The sequence below is a fragment of the Polyodon spathula genome, chromosome 37 (genome assembly GCF_017654505.1).
Source record: "Polyodon spathula isolate WHYD16114869_AA chromosome 37, ASM1765450v1, whole genome shotgun sequence".
NCBI classification, from domain to species: Eukaryota; Metazoa; Chordata; class Actinopteri; order Acipenseriformes; family Polyodontidae; genus Polyodon; species Polyodon spathula.
This window is the reverse complement of record NC_054570.1, coordinates 5,015,420-5,036,652: the sequence shown is the minus strand read 5'-3', so window position 1 is coordinate 5,036,652 and position 21,233 is coordinate 5,015,420. Positions and strand designations below refer to the sequence as shown.

The 21,233-nt window shown below is 44.3% G+C and overlaps 1 pseudogene; it reads left to right on the top strand.

Moving 5' to 3' along the window:
- Window positions 1–21,233, top strand: part of LOC121304290 — a 194,609-nt pseudogene that overhangs the window by 149,945 nt on the left and 23,431 nt on the right.

Below are 21,233 nucleotides of genomic sequence, written 5' to 3'. Positions count from 1 at the left end.
TGCGTGTGCGGTGGTGAAGACACAGGTAATTCGTGGCGGTTACGAATTACCTTTGTATTGTCTAGAGCTTTGTATTGTTGGGCCCATGATCATGACAGAATCAGACCCTCAAAAGCCTCATACTCTTCACAAAATGTCTGATTTCTGTACTGCAGCAGGTAAAAAGCAGGACAGCGTAGAGAATGCAGTTATCAGATACAGGGACGTCATCCGGGGACTTGCAGGTGAAAGGTCAGAACTGTAGGGGGCAGGGTTAATAATAATGTCAGGTTCGTACAGTCATGGCAATTATGGAAAGACATTACATTTTAAAACAGCAATTTTCAGACCTGGAAAGGTATTGTAAAAGTCATGAAAAATGGCTTCAAAAAGGTTAGCACTATATCTTGTTTAAGACTACCGTTCTCTGTTTCACAGATTTTATTTGTATTTTCTGTGGTTGCTAAGTTAACAACTTGGCAACAAATGCATATATGTCATTACAATGGCTTAACCATTGCCATTAAAGCGAGGGAGAATATCTTTTTGTCATGGAAAACAACATTTTTTGCAGGCTCTTGATTTTTGTGACTGTAACTTGATTGAGACCGTAGGCGTCTAACCCGTAGAGCCCAGGGGAGGCAATACCGGTATACGTTTTGCCCTTTACTTTTTTGCTCAGAATACTCTATTATTTTGTTATGGTTTTGCCTTTAAAAAGCTTAAAATGTAATAACAAAAAAGCTGAAAGTCATTCAGAAGACACCAGAAGTCTGACTGATTAAAAAAAACAAAAAGAAAAAAAATACACAATAAACCTCTGTCTACAGGAACATTGGTTTGACCCAAGTCCACACTGCACTGTTTCCAGCTGACGTCAGCAGCAGCGTGTCTACAGCAAGATGCAGAGCAGTTTTGGTTTGGAGATTACAAAACAAATGTATATTAAATAGGGTAGACAGTTGTTAGTTTAGTTTGTTTTTATCATGTGTTAATTCAGTTATATTCATTTAAAAAAGACAAGAGAACGTTAGTTTACCTACCGTAACCCTGGTTCCCTGAAAGAGAAGATGGCCACCAAACATTGTTATGGGATACATGCCTGCCTATTGGTAGGTGTCACTGAGCTCTTTCTATCAAAGCTGCCGATAGACCCCCTCCCCCCAGTGACCCCCTCGGTCCCGCCTCCCGAGGGTACTTAACCGTCATGCAGGGGGGGAACATCCCCTTTCGCGACAAAACCGTGATGTCGACTGAAACGACCTCGTGGTTGGTGGCCATCTTCTCTTTCAGGGAACCAGGTTTACGGTAGGTAAACTAACGTTCCCTTTCAATTTGAAGATGGCCACCAAACATTGTTATGGGAAACGTATACCAGAGCCATCACGAGAGAAGAAAGAATGACAGCATATGAGGGATGCTAAGTCCTGCCTGACCAAGGCAAGTGGTGCGAGCGCACAACCTCGAGGACCCTAGTGCCCACAAAGGGCAATGAGGGATCTACCACATTCACAAATTTCAGCCAAGGAGGCACCTCCTGAAGAGGGCCCATGATGTAGCCACACCTCTCGTGGAATGCACAGCTATCTGCCCAGGTGGGAATAAGCCAGCACTATCATACGCAGTCGAGGCTGTGTCCGCAATCCAATGCAACAGCCGCTGCTTGGAGAGGGGGTGTGCCAGGATCCGTGTTCCATGGCAGACGAAGAGCTGGTCAGACTGACGCAGCACTCTTGTCCTATCTACATAACATCAATGCCCGAACTGGGCAAAGAAGGTTCGACTTCTTATCCTCTTCCGTCGCAAACGATGGTGGATGAAAGGACTCCAGCTCCACGGACTGATTCACGTGGAAGGCTGTAACCACCTTGGGGAGAAAAGCATTGTTTGCACGCAGTGACACTCTGCTACCATCATCCCAAAGACGCATGCAGGAGCTATGCACAGATAGCGCCTGCAGCTCACTAATCCGCTTTGTGGAGGTGATAGCCAAAAGGGAAGTTGTCTTCATGGACAGTTGCTTCAACTCGATGGAGTATATAAGCTCAAATGGGGCCTGCGTGCGAGCCTCCAGTACAATCTCAAGGCTCCATTCTGGGAAGAGTAGCCCACCTAGGAGGGCGCAATCGGCGAGCGCCTCTGAGAAATAGAGTAGCCAGAAAATGCGTGGCAAGTCAATGGGGTCATGGCAAGCAGAAATAGCCTCTAGGTAAACCTTCAGTGTGGAAGGTGATCTACCAGCCTCAAGCAGATCTTGCAGAAACTGCAAGAGGGCGGGCATGGGACAGGAGATTGGATCATGACCGTTAGTACAGCACCAATCTTGAATACATTTCCACTTATAGGCATACAGTGACCTAGTGGAATGCGCCCTAGCATTCTGCAGCGTACCCACGACCGCATCTAACGGCCTTAAGGCTGACCAGCGGTCCCTTTCGGAGGCCAGACCCATAGTTGCAGCCTGCCTGGCTCCGGGTGCCAAAATGTACCTCTCACCTGACTGAGAAGAGCCCAGTGAAGTGGGATTTCCCAGGGCAGGCCGTTCAATAGCTGGCACAGGGATGAAAACTAGATTCTCCTGGGCCACCTGGGGACCACTAGGAGAACTAACTCCTTCTCGACCAAACCTTTTCAAGAAAGGCCAGGAGCAATGGCAGAGGCAGGAATGTGTAAAGGTGCACTCTGGGCCATACATGGGCTAGGGCATCGACGCCGAGTGGACCGCTGCAGCGGTGGAGGGAGTACCAAAGAGGGCAGTGTGTCGTCTCCGCTGAGGCAAAGAGATCGACCTGCACCTTCTCGAAACGTTCCCAAATGTGCTCCACCACCTGAGGGTGGAGCTGCCACTCCGATGGGTGTGGGCCCTCCCTCCAGTGGTGGTCCACCGCCCTATTCTCCATGTCTGGAACATGCATCACCCAAAGGGACAGTGACTTCTGTTGGGCCCAAATCAGCAGCCTGAAGGCTAGGCGGTGCAACCCTGGGGACCAAAGGCCAACATGGTGGTTGACATATGCCACCACTGATGTGTTGTCTGTGCGGATCAGCACATGTCTGTTCCACACCACAGGTAGGAAGTACTGGAGGGCAAGGAACACTGCTTGCAGCTCCAACATGTTGATATGTAGGGACGTCTGGTGGCCCGACCCGAGTTGGAGGCATCCATCGTCACTACCCTGTGGGTGTAAATTGCCCACATTCGGTGAGAGGGAATTGACGCAGGTGACAGGGAATTCTCCACCAGCGCAGGGCCACCGTACACGCTAGACGGTGCCTGTCGTATTTGGGATGCAACCGGAACGCAGTGAGCCATGCCTGTAGCGGGCGCATGTGCAATAAACCCAGCTTGATGGCTGATACCACTGCTGCCATCAGACCCAGAAGTTGTTGGCACAAAACCAGGGACACCTTTGATCCCTGCAGAAACAGGGAGAGGTGGTGTTGTAAAGCTGCTACCCTGTTGTCCGACAGATATGAGTGCATTGTGATGGAGTACAGCTGGAGCCCCACACATGTTATGCACTGCACTGGTGTCAGTCGACTCTTGGCATCGTTCATGCTCTGTCACTAGCGCTGTGTGGGCCACCTCTTGCGACTAGGAACAGATCAACCAGTCATCAAGCTAATTCATCACTATGACTGCCTGTGCTGTCCGGGGGACCTGCAGGTATGCACGCTAGTAACAGAGGCAGCTTTGGAAATAGGGGCCGTATCGGCCTGGAATTCGGGCTCTGCCTCAACCTCCATATCCGGAGGGAAAGCAGACTCCCCCCACAGGGCGGTGATAGAAAGTGCGTCCTCGTCTGAGCAGAGAGCCCAGTCCATCCGCTCACCCTGTACTCCCCAGGAGGGGTCAGGGGGCGAATAGAGATTGTGACCGGCTCAGGGGGAGGGGGGCGATGCCAAACAGGGGTCCACAGCTGAAGCCAGTGGGGCCTGGCTCTCTAAAAGCTCCATGATGCAACCGATCTGAGCTTTCATGTCCATAATATCACATGCCTGCCGGGACTTTTTCACCCGTCTAGCCGGAGGCGATGGGGAGCGGCTGCGGGTTGAAACGTATGTCTGAGCACAGGGTATCTCCCCGGAGGGGCTCTGTGACTGTGCCAGGAGGAGTGAGTGGGACGGCCCCGCTGTGGGAGAAGAAGAATGCCCGCACAACTCTTTCCAGGTGGCTTGCGAGCACTCGGGGCTGAAAAGCCAGGCAGATGTCGCAGACGCCATTTAGGGCTGAGGCTGTGCCTGTCCTCCTGTGGGTTATTGGTCCCACAGACCACGCAGGCATGGAAGCCAGCCCTACCAGTCATAGCGCCAGGTTAGCAACCACTGCGCTGTAATCACCGAGCACTGTGGGCACCGGGAGTAGTGTGGCACCAGGTTAAGATCTTCGAATACGACGTGCACCGCGTACCGTGCAATAATAACACAGCGCACCACATGCAGTAAGTACAGCTTTTACCGTGCAGCACCGGTCTAATATGCACCACGTGCACTGAGCACATAGGTAACCTCTTGCACCACGTACTGCGTGCACCGAGTACCAGGCATCGCCAGGCACCGCCAGGCACCGCGCGCACAGAGTACTGTGCCGCTCTGGCGCACTAACCTATTTATTGGTACAGCGACTGATGTAACTTAAAAAAGGATGGTGAGTAAGTAGATTCAAGAAAATGCACAGAGTCCTTTTCTTCAGTCAGTTGCCAGGTTTATTGAAATATGCAGGGAGTCTGGTCCCAGGTACAGGACAAACAGAATACTCTTCATTACAATGTTTGCGTGACATTAAATACCCTTCTGTATAGATGGTCCATCTCCTCTTTCTCTGACACTTAACCAATAGCAAAAGTACAACACATTATTCTGTTGCCATATATTTAATTTAGTGTGTGTGTTTGTGTGTCTGTGTGTGTAGTCTAGTGTGGCGACCTCTGAACCCCATTCTTCAGACCCCTGGTGCCCAAAAGGTCCATACATCTGGTTTTTGTCATATTCCTTGTTCCTATTTCTCTGTATTGCTTGAGACCCTTCGAGTCCAGTGGCATTATCTCTTATTCTCCCTGAGAAACTTTGGGTCCAACAGCAATCCCTGCGAGCCTTTTAGCCCCTTTATGCTTTGCATTCCAAAAGTCTTAGAGCCTGGCCCCTTCTGGTCCACAGCATTGTTATCTTGTTAGCTTGCAGTCAATGCTGGGCAAGAAGCTTGTAGACACAATGTCTCTATCAATTGTTAGCAGTACATGAAATTTGAACCAAACAGTCTGCTATCTGCAATATTAGTCTCCTTTCAGAAAAGAACACCAGTATAGCTCTGCCAGTCCACATACTTAGCAAACTGCTAATCAATTCTCGATCCGTGTTTTCCAACACTTGTGGTATCTTGCAGGACTAGGGGAGCATTGATGGTGTGTATTGTGGCGTTCCTTAAAGTAACTTTCACTCCTCCTTTGATGATCGCGTGCATATAGGCTGGGGCTGTGCTGTGGTTGTGGTTCAGAATCAGAATATCTGCGTTGAGGGCTGTGCTGTGATCGTGACTCAGAGTCATAATGTCTAGGCTCGGGGCTCCTGCCTCTCTCATAAGATGGAGACCTGTGTGTAGCTTGCTCTTTTCCATATACTCTGGTGTCCCTCCTTGCACTAAACTCATGCTCAGACTGATAGTATCTATCTCTTCCCCTTTCAAGTTGATATCTTTGGTCTGGACTCCAATTTCTGTTGTGAATAAAAGTTACTTCTGGAGTTGAGTTGCTTATATTTGGTCTCTTCTGGATAGTATTTGTGCATGCGGTTAACATCACATTGCGCGACACTTTAGACACTAACTTATCCAGAGCACCTTTTCAGCCTCAGATGAATGCAAGCTACTGACAACAGTTGGTGCCAGTGGCTGTGCAATCTTCACAGGTTCTAGCATTGAGCTGCTTTGAAGAGCTACATGAGATTTAAATGCATCATAGGCGGGCGGTGTCATAACCTGTAGTGTAGTACAAGCACATTTACACTGGCATACGATTTTTAGGGCATCAGTTAAAGTGATGGCTCCAAACTCATGAATTTTTGCTTGAAGAGTGAAATCAAGACCAGCAGCAAAGCGGCAGAAAGTTTCCCCTTCACATGCTGCATCACCATAGTCTGGGAAAGCTTGACGTACTAAACATGTCAGTTCTGCAGCATAACCCTCAAGCTGCTCCTGTGGCTGACAGGGTCTAGCATTTAGATAGGTTTGAAAGTTGGTGATGAAGTGAATTTTACCAAAAACAGCTTGCATTTTCCTGCAGATGTCGTCATAGTTATCTTGTATATTGTCAGACAGGCTAGCTCTATAACTGAAAGCTGCTCCTGCTAATCTAGATGGTAAGAATTTCACATACTGCTCTTTTTTCATCCCTGCCATTATTTCACAGCATACCTCAAACCTGCGAGCCCACTGAGAAAAACTCTTTTTTCCATCACCCATAAACATAGGAGGCAAAACAGCCTTTAATTGCACAGAGGGAGGAGTTCCTCATCAGAACACATTTTTCCTTTATTTTTATTTGTTACTGACCGGCAGTGCTAATACACAGCATGGAGTTCAGTAAGCCGGTCCACACAGTTGTTAATATTCTTTCCAATAGAATACTTAATGCCGATTAGATTGTATTGTTTTCACAGTTCCATATGCAGGTAGTAAACCGCAACCGCTGCCACTAGATAATTGTGTAAGGCCGTGGGTATTTTACCTTCATTGTAGCGCAGAAGTAAAGAAGACACACGAACGGCGGGTGAAGGACTCTGCCTCCGTTTTACTTGTTTTCTTGCAGGATGGAAGTTACAGGACATACTTTTCATAATACTGGTACACAGCGATGGTAATACAGCAATGTAGAATATTAAACTGTTTAACTAAAGACAATAATAAAAGCTATAGGGGAGCGCAATCTCTGTGCTCTCAATTATCTCAATTATATCCATTCTCTGTCTGTCTCTCTCTCTCTCTCTCTCTCTCTCTCTCTCTCTCTCTCTCTCTCTCTCTCTCTCTCTCTCTCTCCAGACCTCGCCCAGTCCCAAAAAGCATGCATACTTCAATAATAACAAAACATGTAATTCAAAACTCCGGTCAGAACAGTGTCAGCTAACAATTATTTTTGCTGTTGTTTCCGTTCATGTTCCACAGCATGAACCAGGCTTTAACAAGAAACAAACCAGAGCCCTACTTTACTGATTTATGAATATGTATTTGACTGTTAATTATTTGGCAGCCTCATGTGGAATATAGTAATGAATGAGGGGGTGTCCTGTTGAAATGTTTTAAACTGACTTCATTTGAAAGCTGGTCCAGTGTGTTTTAGTGTCATGCTTGCAAAGTAAACCACGGCTGCCCATCAAAGCCAGGCCTGTCCACTCAACCTTAATGTGGGCCCTTCTCCCGGGTGGATTTTCTCCTGTATCTTAAGTTAACATTTTTGCAAAAGCGATTCACTCTGCTAACAACATTTCAGGACCTCGAATCAGTATTTCCTGCAGTGCAGATCCTGTGTGTGTGTCTGCCATCCTTTAGGACCCATGGGAAGCCTGTGGCAGGCATGCATTCAGGTAACCACGTGACTCCTTGTTCATAGGGACCGCTCAGGCTTTTCCACTTGCAATGGATTCTGGTACATTCTACACCTCTTGGGCGCTGCTCACAGCAGGACTACACTTCCCAGAATGCATTGGGGTGTAAATTGACGAGCCTAAACTATCCTAGAAGTGTACAAGATCATATGGTAAACCTGCCTGTGAAGGCCTGTTTCAGAGTTCATCCAATGCAGTCTACTTTATTTTGAAAGCTCAGGGCTGACAGGTATGTATATTATAAAACGCACACATACAAAGTACAGAATTCTAGAAACAAACTTTATTATACAGTTCTGTAGGTGATCGTGTTCACAAAAAAACAAGTAATTGAGTATTAATTCAAGTGTAGTTTTTATTACTCCCCTCAGATGTAAAACTAAAAAAAAAACCTAAAACAGTGGCTATAATGAAGCCTTCAGTGTACAGTCGCATAACGATGATACTGCAAACAAACTACAATTCCCAGAATCCCTTGCCCGTTTCTGTAGTCCTGTGTGTGATGCTGTAGGTCTGCCAGCCTCCGAGTTGTGATTCCACAGGAATATTCTGCTGATTGATTCCTTCTTGCTTTGACACGCTGCTTTCAGTGCGCAAGTTTAGAGTGAAACTATCAGCACTCCCTATATATACTCTGTTTGTTTTTGTTGTGAATGCACGTTCTTTCACTGCGGTTTATACGTGTTTCACTGGAAGTGTTTCCTGGTGTGAGCCCCAGGTGAGGGATTACTTTCGTTTTTCAGTTTCAACACTGTGTGTACAAGCGAGTCTTTCATTTTATTCGAGGAATTGGTAAAACAAACCGGTACTTAACATGCAGGCACTGGTGTCCCCTGTGGGGGGAATCTTTAAATCCGCGCACCAGTCGTAACCGGAAGTTTGATTGTTTCAGCTGCTTGGAGAAAAACACGAGAAAACAGGAGGAGTAGAAGAGAGAAGGAGAGAAAGAGAAGGAGAAGGAGAAGGAGAAGGAGAAGGAGAAGGAGAGCGGTGAGTTAGTGGAATTGAATTCCCCGCACCCTCTGGAAACCCCGTGTGTGGTGCGGGGGGGGGTATCGTGTTTATATTATATCGAGGAGGGCGGGTTTGATGCGGGACTCGAGCAGACACGGGGCTCATTCATTATTATTAAACCTGCTACTCTGAGCGCTCTTTGAAACACACCGAGTTCGGATCCGGTTTATATTCAGGTCTTGTTAATCAGAGCTGAGGATCGGCGGCTCGTCTGCAGCGCTGCAGGAGATTTTAATTGCAGAGTCTGTAGCGCTCTGTGCAGCGCGTCCCGTTTGTAACGCGGTGCAGGAACTGCATTCTGCTGCACTGTCAGCTGCCCTGTCCTGTACGAGCATCGGCCTGCTTCATAATAACAACACAATGAACGCTGCTTCCTTATACGATCGCTGTGTGCTGTGTGTCAAGCAGGGCTACCAGGTTAACACGGAAAACTGGACTCGGTTTCTTCAATTCATCGAAGCTGCAGCAACTTGAACCAGTGAAAGTAACTATATAATAACACAATCATAATTAAAACGCTAAACATCGCGTGTGTTTATTGCAGGTCAGACCAAATAATTTATTTATGTTTAATTTTGTATTGTCGTCTGACCAAAACATGTTAAATGTACAAGAGATTCGAAAAACATCTTCCAGCTTTTACCATTTAAAACACTTGAGCATTTTAAACCGTGGTATAAGAGATCAACAGATCCGATTAACACTGACATGACTGAATAACCTGTATTACTATCCTCATATTTATATTAACAGATCCTATTAACACTGACATGACTGAATAACCTGTATTACTATCCTCATATTTATATTAACAGATCCTATTGACACTGACATGACTGAATAACCTGTATTACTATCCTCATATTTATATTAACAGATCCTATTAACACTGACATGACTGAATAACCTGTATTACTGTCCTCATATTTATATTAACAGATCCTATTAACACTGACATGACTGAATAACCTGTATTACTATCCTCATATTTATATTAACAAATCCTATTAACACTGACATGACTGAATAACCTGTATTACTGTCCTCATATTTATATTAACAGATCCTATTAACACTGACATGACTGAATAACCTGTATTACTGTCCTCATATTTATATTAACAGATCCTATTAACACTGACATGACTGAATAACCTGTATTACTGTCCTCATATTTATATTAACAGATCCTATTAACACTGACATGACTGAATAACCTGTATTACTATCCTCATATTTACATTAACAGATCCTATTAACACTGACATGACTGAATAACCTGTATTACTATCCTCATATTTACATTAACAGATCCTATTAACACTGACATGACTGAATAACCTGTATTACTGTCCTCATATTTATATTAACAGATCCTATTAACACTGACATGACTGAATAACCTGTATTACTGTCCTCATATTTATATTAACAGATCCTATTAACACTGACATGACTGAATAACCTGTATTACTGTCCTCATATTTATATTAACAGATCCTATTAACACTGACATGACTGAATAACCTGTATTACTATCCTCATATTTACATTAACAGATCCTATTAACACTGACATGACTGAATAACCTGTATTACTGTCCTCATATTTATATTGACAGATCCTATTAACACTGACATGACTGAATAACCTGTATTACTATCCTCATATTTATATTAACAAATCCTATTAACACTGACATGACTGAATAACCTGTATTACTGTCCTCATATATATATTAACTCTATGTTGCTATGAATTGTAAATGATTGAGCAGTATGAATTGAACTGGAATATTTAAATGTGTATGTATACAAACTGAGCCCTTCTAACTTGTGCTCAAGGCAAAACCAAAATAATAAATAAATAAGCAATGGTTTGTATTCTTTCTATAGCTTTAAATCTATAATGTTTATCATAATATCTGCAGTAAATCTGTTATTTTATAACATGAAATGAGATAGGGTTTGACTTTTTGAGTCTTTCTGCACACGTGTGGATTTTAGAAGTTAAAGGGAAGGTTCTGTGGAGATTTAGCCAAGATTTTACAGATGCCATTTGTATTGTTTTAAGAAACGAAAACAGGTATGCAGACATCATATTTATTGAAGTGTATTGCAGACATTATTTTTCTGTTTAAAAAAGTAACATTTGTTGTCTTGTTGAAGTGTAAATGTACATTGTTATATATATATATATATATATATATATATATATATATATATATATATAATATATTATAATATATATATATATATATATATATAAATACATTTTATTTAAAGTAAATAATGTAAATTTCATTTCAAATGGGTTTTACACGAAACCAAACCTTGTTAAATATTTAAAATTTATGTTTAATGCAGAGTTAAAGTCACTACTTGCCAAATGCTTATCTCCTTTAAAAAATGTTGTGTCATATCATACAGTGGCGTAAGCGAATATAAGCGTTTATTCTGTGTAGGCTGAAGTTATTATTTTCCCGGTAAAAGGCTTGGTTGTTTTGTATTTTTTATTATTTTTTAAATAAATGTACAAACACTTTTTGATACAGAGAACACTGTTTTTGACGTTTTAACCAAGTCTACGTGTGGGAATATCCAAACCTGTTTTAATATATACAGAAAACGTGTATGTTATTAGTGAAAGATGATGTTTTAAGAGATATATAGATAGATCATTTGAGAAATGCACAAAACAATTGACTTCCTATACATACTTTCATAAGATCATACCAAGAAACACACGCAGACTTCATATATATGGACGTGTATACACACACACACACACACCTGTATTATGAATGATAAATTAGAGTACAGTACTTACAGATCGATGCTTGTGATGCAGTCTGGTTTTGTTTTTTGTATATTTTATAAAAATAAATTGTTTTAGATTTTTTTGGGCTGGGCCTGGGCAGTATACATTATAGAGGTGAGGGGTTTGTGACTTGACAGCTGTAATAATCTAATTCATATAAAAATAATTCACACATCGCACAACCACGCCTTTGTAGTAGCTTAATGTTAACCGCTATTATTAAATAAAATACAACATGATACAATAGTGTTATTAATATTACAACAATGTGTTTTTGATTTTAGCTTTAATAAAGATCTTGACAACATTTTTAAAAGTAAAACAATTTTCTTAATTAAAGTTTACCGACAGAAAATGGAGACGACTTAACCTTGCCTTTAAATTCTAAAACTCACACGTGCGCAGAAAAGCTCAAAAAGGCAAACGCTAACTTATTTCCCATGACAACGGTACAAAGGTGTTCTAATTCCTCAGAGCCAGAGTGCTTTTTAAAAGTTAGTAAAATGACAATACGTAAATGTGTAACTTATTTAAAAAGTGTCTGATTCATAAGATTTGAAATACTGAAACATGAATTATTTTTTGCTGTGTTCTGTGTCAGTTGGCAGTTGTAAGATTTTGGTTTTGTTTACAATGAGAAATGGATCACTCTGAAGTGAGCATTAATAATCATATATGGCAGCATTAATGTAAACCATGATTTCTTTATTAGTTATGTGACAGGGTCTTGCGCGTGTCTCGTGTGTGGGTAGCCGCTGATTAAACATACAGAGAGACAACTGGAGGTGCAGTTGAAATGCCAGCACAGATGCGCAGGATTTATTGATAAACAAACAGAAAGTAAGTAAATAAGTAAAGGTGGTCTTGTGACATTACCAGCGACGGTAACGCACAGAGGACTAATACAGCAAGCTGTACAAAAATGCAAAATAAAACACAGTACAAAAAACTACAAATGGTGCCTTAAAAACATCTAGCGCTCCTCCCCTAAACAGGAGCTCCCGCTGGAATCCAACTCTTTCTATACTGTAGGCTGTTGTTACTGAAACTAAGCTCCCTTCCTTCCCCGCCCCGGTATACACACGCCCGCCGGCAGCTGCAGTTTCTTGTTGCGTGAATGAGGGACCCTGACCCTGGTTAACCCATGCAGTAGTCAGCAGTCTCCAGTTCTCTCCAACAGGATTCGACACCTCCATAGCGCCAAGTCTCATGACCTTGCAGCAGCCCTGAGCATCTCCAGCGGATATTTTTGAACTGACGGGCACTCGGTCAAGAACCAACCTCCTGCTGATTGAGGACCAGCACAGCCAATCACCTGCTGCCCTTCCCCTCAACCAAGCCTAGCAGGCAGCAAGTCTCAATCGAGCGCCCGTCTGTAAACAGTAATTCAATTACACAAATCAACTCCAAAAAGACACGCTAAACCCATTCCCACATACAAATTACACCAACACTGATTACATATGCCAAGTTAAACGATTTAACTACAAACGATACCCAGGACTGCACTGAAATCAGCTGCTTAAAGACAATCCCAAGAGTGTGAGGGTGGCTATTTAAATAACCACTAAATAGTTTAATTTTAATGGTTTTCTCAATATGTTTCCCGGCTTCGAGCTTTGAAATTGTGGTCACCCTACACCCGGTAGATTTAAAAGGCAGGTGTCACTAGTTAGTTTCAAGCTGCCTGCCCGAGACTGCGTGTGCTGGTTCCTGTGCTGATATCGTGCCTGTGTGTGTTGGTGACTGTTACTGCATCTGTACTGCAAGCCTTCACAAGCATGCTGGGTCTTGCTGATCTTGCTTTGACTGATGCAGGTGGTGGAAAGAGTAAGCGGTATAACTAAGGGAAACGAGAAGACATGGATGATTGGCCTGAACTCCTTCACAACGGTGGACAGGCGGGCCGGAACCCAAGCATGTCAGTAGAAGTTTTGTGTTTTATGTCATTTTTATTCGTTACCTTTATTTCTTGTCATTTGTTTTGTTTATTTTAACTACTTACCTTGTGTTTTTGTGTTTTCTATTGTAATTGTTCTATTAGGGGATTTGTACTATTCTCTAATTTGAGTGCTCTCTAGCACCCCTGCCTGTAGTGGGGGGTATTAATACTGCACATCAATATCTGCACTGATGATACAATTGGACAACTTGTGTAGGCTAAAAGCATAGTGTAGCTGAGGCGCCTGTAAGAATAAGTAGGATTTGGCAGTGGTCAGTTAACTCTTATAGCTGCTAGCCCTATTTTTACAGGGTGCTTCAGGGTCTATAAGAAATTGTAAAAGAATAATACTCTGTGGCAAAGTGCCCTGCCCCTGTGTGTATTTGTGTTGTATGTTGTGTGTTAATGGTACACGGGATGTAAGCTGGTCTTTAGGCACGAGGATTGCACAGCACTTCACATGCAAGTAAAATGTAATATGTGAGCACGGGGAATTGCACTTTATTAATTCATGTGCAGTTGTGCCGCGATTCCAATTGAATGATTGATTAGCAATCGAGTCTTGGTACAGCTGCATAAAAGCAGCACGTTTTCACTCACTCGGGGTTGTGTGTTCGGCGAGTGGAGAACGGGATTGGAGACAGAGGTAACGATAATAAGAATAGTTAAAGTATCAGCTCACCGTGTTTGTCTGTGTAGTTAGTTTTTTGTTTTTCTCTTTGTTTTTGCTGCCAGTGCCGTGTCCTGGTTTTTGTACTGTTTTATTTTATAATAATAAACCACGCTGCAGCGCATCCATTTATCATTCCATCTCGCAGTACTGTATGTTTCACTTTGTCTGACGTCCCCACTACAGCCGTCTTTGTCACATGTGTCAGAACCGGGACAACAGCGCCTCCAAGTACTGCAGAGTAAAAATCTGTATTGATGGGCAATGGCAGAAGATGCCATCAGGCTGAGGGACTGGATCCAGGACAGTGCTGGGCTGGAGGCCCAGTCCATGCCCATAGCCATCCGGGTCCTGTGGCTGATGGACAAGGAGCGAGAGGTGTATGAGAGGGAACACACCCCAAACTCCCTGGAGGAAGGTGTGGAGTTGGTCCTCTGCTACCTGGAGGCAGCTATAAACAAAACAGCAGCCCAGGTAGCAGGGTCTCCAGCGCCCAGGCGTGGGCACCGCGAGAGTCCAGTGCCCAGACGGGGGGGACCACGAGAGTCTAGCGTCCGAGAGGGAGCTGTTCCCACTTCCACCAGCAGAGGAAGAATGCCTGCTGACCCCATCTCCACCAGCAGAGGAAGAATGCCTGCTGTCCCCATCTCCACCAGCAGAGGGTGAGTGCCTGCTGGTGTCACTTCCCCCACCATCACCACCTGGAGGATAGGAGCAGGTGCTTCCTCTGCCTCCATCACCTTCCCCTGCCAGTGAGGGAGAGCCGCACCAGTCCCCTGCGAGTGAGGGAGAGCCGCACCAGTCCCCTGCAAGTGAGGGAGAGCCGCACCAGTCCCCTGCCAGTGAGGGAGAGCCGCACCAGTCCCCTGCCAGTGAGGGAGAGCCGCACCAGTCCCCTGCGAGTGAGGGAGAGCCGCACCAGTCCCCTGCAAGTGAGGGAGAGCCGCACCAGTCCCCTGCAAGTGAGGGAGAGCTACACCAGTCCCCTGCAAGTGAGGGAGAGCCGCACCAGTCCCCTGCACCTGAGGGAGAGCCGCACCAGTCCCCTGCCAGTGAGGGAGAGCCGCACCAGTCCCCTGCAAGTGAGGGAGAGCCGCACCAGTCCCCTGCCAGTGAGGGAGAGCCGCACCAGTCCCCTGCAAGTGAGGGAGAGCCGCACCAGTCCCCTGCAAGTGAGAGAGCAGCACCAGTCCCCTGCAAGTGAGGGAGAGCCGCACCAGTCCCCTGTAATAAGGGTAGACTACACGCCGCTCCCAGTCCCCCTCCTCCGCCAGGAGACTACACGCCGCTCCCACCTCCGTCACCAGGAGACTACACGCCGCTGCCACCTCCGTCACCAGGAGACTACACGCCTCCTCCCCCTCCACCGGCAGTAGCAGAGCAGCAGGAGCTGCCTCTACCTCCTCCACCGCCAGGAGCAGAGCAGCAGGAGCTGCCTCTACTTCCTCCACCGCCAGGAGCAGAGCAGCAGGAGCTGCTTCTGCCTCCGCCATGTCCACCAGCAGAGGGTGAATGCCTGCTGGGTCTCCGTCCACCAGCAGAGGGTGAATGCCTGCTGGGTCTCCGTCCACCAGCAGAGGGTGAATGCCTGCTGGGTCTCCGTCCACCAGCAGAGGGCGAATGCCTGCTGGGTCTCCAGGACTATGCCTGCTGGGTCCCCGTCCACCAGCAGAGGGCGAATGCCTGCTGGTATCACTTCCCACACCATCACGAGGAGAGGAGCTGGAGCTGCCTCTCCCTTCACTAGAAGGACCAGGACTAGATGCTGGCAGTCCTCAGCAGCCTGTGCATAGAACCGCCCGGGCCGCGGAGACCGAGAAGTGGGCTAAAACCCGCACCCCAACTTGTCCTGACTCCCCACATATCTTCGCCCAAGGATGCCTGCCTCACTTTGCTCAAGGATGCCTGCCTGGCATCGCCCGGGGTTGCCTGCCGCTCCGCATCGCCCGGGGTTGCCTGCCGCTCCGCATCGCCCGGGGTTGCCTGCCGCTCCGCATCGCCCGAGGTTGCCAGCCTCTCCGCATCGCCCAGGGACGCTGGAACTGCTTCGCCAGGGGTCGCAGTCAGCTCTGCTTGGCCGCAGGGGTCAGTGTGGCCGGAGCCCCACCAGAGGGAGCTGCCGGCTTTGAAAAAGGGGGGAGAGGTCATGAGACCACTTTTCCCTGCAGCAATTTTGCTGCAGGAGTTCTGGGGGCTGAAGTTCCCCCAGAGGGAGCCACCTTCCCCTGCAGCAGTTTCGCTGCCGGAGATCTTGGGAGAGGTCTGGAGACCACCAACCCCAGGAGCTTTTCCGCTGCTGGACTTACCCCGGCTGAAAGAGTCAGTCTGGGAGCTGACAGCACGTCTGCTGACAGCCCCACCATTGGCAGTATTTCCGCTGCCAGTGGTACAGCGGGAGGAGAGATTCGCCCAACTGTCAGCACGCTGTGTGTGCTTTGCACAAGGTGGGGTATATGTGGCAAAGTGCCCGCCCCTGTCTGTATTTTGTGTTGTATGTTATGTGTTAATGTTGGTGTGTAGTCATTGGTACATGGGATATAAACAGGTCTGTGTAACACGAGTGTTTAAAATGTATATTTGTATTTAGGCACGAGGATTGCACAGCACTTAATATGTATTACAGTAAGATGTAATAAAACGTGAGCACAGGGAATTGCACTTTATTAATTCACGTGCAGTTGTACCGCGACTCCAACTGAATGATTGATTAGCAATCGTGTCTCGGTACAGCTGCATAAAAGCAGCATGTTTTCACTCACTTGGGGTTGTGTGTTCGGTGAGTGGAGAACGGGATTGGAGACGGAGGTAACCATAATAAGAATAAAGTATCAGCTCACTCTGTTTGTCTGTGTAGTTAGTTTTTTGTTTGTCTCTTTGTTTTTGCTGCCAGTGCCGTGTCCTGTTTTTTTGTATTGTTTTATTTTATAATAATAAACCGCTCAGCAGCGCATCCATTTATCATTCCATCTCGCAGTACTGCGTTTTTCTTCTGGTCTGACGTCCCCACTACAGCTGTCTTTGTCACATACTCCCATTGGCTTTTAGTGTTATTTTTATTCTGTATTTTCATTTAAACTTCCATTGCTCTCCTGTATCTCTCTGAACAATAAAATAAAAACAAAGATTGTTTATATGTGTTGTCTCCCTCTTGCCTAATAATTCCAGCACCAAATAAAAAATATGAAATGAATTTTAACTTAATCTGAAGGTGGTGCCTTTGGTAGCGTAGTACGACTGTCACTTCATAATATTTTTGTTAACATTTTGCTTCCTACAACAGTGAATTGGAGATTCCCCATATAGAAGAACCCCTTCCTGTTAGACAAGAAGAGGTGCTGGACATTGTCCATATTAAACAGGAACCCCCTAAAGTAGAGTTTGACCACATGGAACCAGGGAAGGAAGAATCCAAGGACTTCAAACCAAACATCCCTGAGCTGGAGCCTGTACACCTGCGGGAGTGTAGAGTGGTGCTGGAGAGAATCTGCATGAGAAAGCAAGGCGCTGGAGAGGAAGGTTCTCCCCACAGCACAGAAGGAGGTGGAAAGGAAGACCAGCACTCATATCCAGAATGCAGTCTAGCAGGTGAGTGACTCACAGTAGCTGTGGCATTTGTCATTCTAGATTGCGTGATATCTGCAGTGTGGTTGAGAGGGAGGGAGTTACATTACTAGCTGTTTGTTTTTCCTGTGCCACTCCAGCCAGTTCGATAGGACTAACTACTAGGGAGCTTAAGATATAGATATAAGCCCCTTTCACACTGGCACTCCTATCCGATTATACGAAGGTGGTGAAGAACTAAAGTACTGTATATAACATTAGCAATATTCAGTGTCAAAATAGATGGATATTATTGTACATGTGTAACGTAATTAGGGGTGCTAATTCTTTTTCAATGCAAAGCAGAACCAACTTGTCTTTATTAATGTAAACAGTATAACAATTGTCATAGTGTGTCCAGCATAAAATGATTTTATTTTTAATTTATCGCTTTAATAAAAATGAGTTGCTTATTAGCATGTTGTGATCTCGTTTGTAGGTTCTGCTTATAAATGAAAAATTAAGGCTTGGTTGATTTAAAATCCCATTAAGATGTTTGACAGAAAAACAAAACAAATTAAATCAAATGACTAAATGAAGCCCTATATATAAGTAAATGTATAAAAAATGATGACATCACTCCACGGAGAGGCCTATTGGCAGCTTTGATATAAAATGCACAGCGAATACCTGACAAGCAGGCATATCCCAAAAGTATCAGTCTTCTCTTTCAGGGAACTGGGGTTACATCCGTAACATATTGTTAGGCTTCTCTGACTGGCAGCAATAGGAAAACAAGAAGACGAAATTGAAGCAATCGTCTCTTTAAAAAAAAAAAAAAAAAAAAAAAAAACACGTTTTAAACATGTCTCGAATCTCAGTCCCAGAATAGCAGTTGAAAACTAAACCGACACCTCCTTCACTGTAGAGGGTGCAAACTAACAAAACAAAACACCCAGAGTTTTATCACCTAGGAATTCTAGATCCACATAACTTTAAATATATTGCAATCATATTTTAGAAATTTATGCTCTGTGTTTAACTTCACTTTTGTAAACTGGTGTAACCCAGTGCAAGCCCCCACAGCTTTAATTCAGACATGCTTGTAATCCACTCCTCCACCTGGCCACATGCCCTAGGGGTTGATTCATACATCTGTTGTAAATGAATGCGATACGTCCGGTGCAGAAATACTTAAGAAAAGGCTGTACGACTTTCCAAAAAAGACAGATTAGGTGGGAGTCTGAAGTATGAACCAACCTTAACCTTACAAAGTCCCTCTTACTTTCTTTCCTGTTCATGCACGTTGCAAGAGCAGCTGTGTGAGAGGCGAATTGTGACCTGTCGCACAGAGTCAGAGACCTTCGACTCCGACCCACAGATTAGGTTGGAATCTGAAGTATGAACTGTCAATCCCAAGCCTACAAGCAGTCCCTCTTACTTTCTTTCAGTCCTGTTCATATTTTCCAGGTTCCAGTCCAGCAGCTCACACAGGAGAGAAACCGTGGAGAATATGCTGACTGTGGGAAAGAGTTTCACCCAGTTGGACAATTTGTTTCACACCAGCGAACTCACACAGGAGAGAAACCATATCATTGTACTGACTGTGGGAAGAGTTTCAATCACTCAGGATCCCTGAAAACACACCAGCGAACTCACACAGGAGAGAAACCGTATCACTGCTCTGACTGTGGGAAGAGTTTCAGTCAGTCTGAACACCTTGTTTCACACCAGCGAACTCATACAGGAGAGAAACCATATCATTGTTCTGACTGTGGGAAGAGTTTCAGTCACTCAGGAAACCTGAAAAAACACCAGCGAACTCACACAGGAGAGAAACCATATCACTGCTCTGACTGTGGGAAGAGTTTCAATCACTCAGGAAACCTGAAAAAACACCAGCGAACTCACACAGGAGAAAAACCATATCATTGCTCTGACTGTGGGAAGAGTTTCAATCACTCAGGAAATCTGAAAAAACACCAGCGAACTCACACAGGAGAAAAACCATAACTGCTAAAGAAGAGTTTCAATCACTCAGGAAACTTTTCACACAGGAGAAAAACTGTAAAAAAAATGTTGGCTTTGCATTATGAGTCCCTGTGTAATTGCTGTTTTGTGTATCACTCTTAAGAGCATGCATTTTAAATGGTAAAATTGCACTTCAACTCTCTTGCACTGTGATTGTGTTAGAAAGTGGGCGGTGATGCGGACACGTCACAAGAGGCTTCTCTGCTGTCAGTTTAACCCGGGCTGTCAATGCAGTCAGTGCCTGGGAGCGGGAATAGGCAGAAAGGAAACTATTCTGCATCTCATCTGATGGACGAGTCTGGAGAAATCAATAACTCAGTGTGGCAAATGAGTTTCAGGATTGAACATTTTAAACACTATTAACTTGAAAATAAATAAATTGAAGGGAACAAGTATCGCGACCCTGCTGTTTATCATCCCAGAGACAAGACTGCACCACCCTTACTGGGCAACAGCCTGGAGCAGTAGTTTGTGGCCCTGTACCAGTTTCCAAAAAATCTAGTCTACTGCGTACCCCCATCTCAGATAGGGGATTTTCAAATTACTAGGCTTAAGTACTTACTGATATACTATATATATATATATATATATATATTGTTTTTTTAAATGCCTACCGACCAATGTGATGGATGTGCCTGCTTTTTATCACAGATTTTAGTAACCCTACACCCGGATCAGTAAACAGTGCAGCCCCTAGATAAGGGTATGTTATTCTGTATTTTAAAATGAATGAACAGGACTTCAAGTTACAAAAAAACTTTTTAAGTGAGTCATTAAAAAAATAAAAATAAACAGGATTCGATTTGCTGGCTCAGAAGACACAGGGAAGAAGGAGGGGCTAGTGTTCATGGAAAACTGCTGTTAAACTAATTTAAATAAAATACAATTAAAACTAAAAATGCTATGTAAAATAATTTCAGAATCCAGACCATTAAGTGGCCAAACGAGTCCAAAAACAGGTTATTTAACTTGAATGTTATGGTTTAACACTTGAGCTGGAATTTAAAATGCTGTGTGTGTCTTGAGCAGTATTGAATCCAGCCAGAATAAGCACATTTGTTTTGGAAATATTCACTTCAAAAACTAAATTTGATTAAAGTAGAAAGGTGACATTTATATCATGCAGTGAAAAATGACTTTTGGCAAAATGCTTCCATGTTAGTGTTTAGTGCGGTCGTCTGTTCATGTTAATCAGCTGCCAGACAGCTTGTTGACAGGCACTCGCTATATGATATGAACACACTCAGTAGGTCTGCAGTAGGGAATCCAATTTCATACACTTCCCAATCCAGGAGTTAGGGATTGAGGTTTTTTTTTTTTTTTTTTTTTTAAAAAGCCGCGATTCCATGTTTGCCATAATAACAAAACTAAATTTAATTTTTGTTCCTGGGTAGTACCTTTATATCATGCAGTACAGTATAATGTAAATCTCGAAAAACTACTCATTTCTAAATCTTTTGTAGTCATTTTTGTATTACTTTAGTATAAATACATGTTAATTTGGATTCATATGTTGTTTTTTTCTGACTTTATGTGAACGAAAAGACACACATTTGCCCGTTTTCCCATTGGAAATAGTGATATTTTGAAATATCACTGTCCTGGTCACAAAAGCAAAGTTTGTGGGGAATAATAGCCATT